The sequence below is a fragment of the Lissotriton helveticus genome, chromosome 2_1 (genome assembly GCF_964261635.1).
Source record: "Lissotriton helveticus chromosome 2_1, aLisHel1.1, whole genome shotgun sequence".
Classification (NCBI taxonomy): domain Eukaryota; kingdom Metazoa; phylum Chordata; class Amphibia; order Caudata; family Salamandridae; genus Lissotriton; species Lissotriton helveticus.
In genome coordinates, this window is record NC_136059.1 from 124,110,863 (window position 1) to 124,112,733 (window position 1,871).

The window sequence follows — 1,871 nt, forward strand, 5'->3', positions numbered from 1 at the left end:
TATGTGGTAAGTAAAGGACTTTCGTGCCCGTGCATTTGATATGCTCGAATGTTGTTCCCCCTCCCTTCCCCTCTTTTCCTCCCTCTACAGGTTACAATGGAATCACGACTGAGGTATGGAGAAGATCTGAAACTTCGCCATGTCTGATACATGAAGCGGACTAACGCTGCAAGGTGGCACCTAAGGACACCCACAAACTACTCTTGTAACGAAAGAGCCAATAAGTTGTATGATATGATGAAACACGATCACCCCTAATCCGTGTTGCGTGAATGAGCACATGTCACGTATGTCTGAAACTATGAGAAAATGTTTTTATGCGACTGAAGCATTGACTTAACTAGAGTGCGAGAAGTGCGACACAATGATGCCTTTTACTCAATGCATGTCCCTTTGTACCCGGCCTAATGCTCGTCCGTCCCAAACTGCATGCTTTCGAAATTCTAACACAGACCCGTAATATCTCATGTTGTGTAATGCGCTGAATAACCTATCTTAATACACGGCCACTCCCCATGTCGCACGCGTACTATTTAGCCTATTGTTGCACATCCCTCTCTCTCTCTCTCTCTCTCTCTCTCTCTCTCTCTCTCTCCTCCACACTCTCACTCTTCCTAACGACTGACACCTAATTGGCAAACCACCACCCCTGGTGCACCACCCGATTGGCTCCAAATACCGCAAGTATTTGCACAAATTTGTCTTAAATAAAATCACCTTGATGCCATGTTACTACCTCTCCTTTCTGCTAAATATTGATGAAACCTAGAATTGGCCAAAAAGGAAAGGACAGGTAAGACGACTGAGGTTCCCTAATCTGACCCGTAATAAGGGAACTACATGTCAGTGGCTTCTATGATAAAAATGCCTCAGGTAACGCGACCTTCCCCGTCCCGAATTGTCTCAATACCCAAACAGTAAAGTGATCGAAGCATCCCCGTCTTCCCAGAACGCCCCCAGTTTTTGTATCAGCTGCCCCGGACGAGAGTTTGAAAAAAATGTCCCTCAACCCCGGTTGTAAGAGATGGGTCGACTTACAACTAACACATGCCAGCCGTTGTTCCTAGAAATGATTTGCTGATGAGCAAGCTACAGAGTTTAGAATTCGAGAAATGTCACTGAACGCTTACCAACTGAACTGTGGCCTTCTGCTAGATAACGCCCTCATGACACAAAGCAAGACGATAGTCCCTCACCCCAGTTTGCTATGTTCCTAGTTGTTTTCCATAAGACCCCGGTCACCCCAAGGATGAGTTGAATAGTTATCGCAAGCCCCCCCGGTTTTTAATGAAGTAGTCAGGTTGTAAGAGACTATGTAGAAATTAGAATGATGTTTGCGAAGTTAAGATTAGACCGAAATGAAGAAATTGTTGCAGTAAACCCTGTTGAAAGTAAAATGTTTAGCTGAAAGATAGGATGCATTGATATAATGGAAAATTGTTTAGCCTATGTTCATTCCTCAGAAAGATGCCTATCAGACCATGGTGATAGCACGTTGCACTCTTTCGTAAAATACAAAGCCCTGGAGAACGGTATAGCTTCGTAAGGCTCGTACTAGGAAAGTGGGTCTCTGCCAGAAGAACTGACGTGACTGTAATAAACAAATGCAATGAATAGGTATCAGATCTCGTACCACGACAAAGAATGTAATACCAACAAACACCAAAGAAATAGTTACGAAGGAAAGTTATAGGAAATCCAGCAGACCCATCATCAATTATTTATATGTTGGTTGTAAACCCCAATGTAACGGATGTTTCCCAGTTGCTTGGAGTTGGGAGAGAAATAGACTTATGTGATTGCCTTCCTCTGCCAATTCTCTAAAGACTGTCTTTTCAAACTCATTTAAGGGTACCACTGTCGGAGGAGAG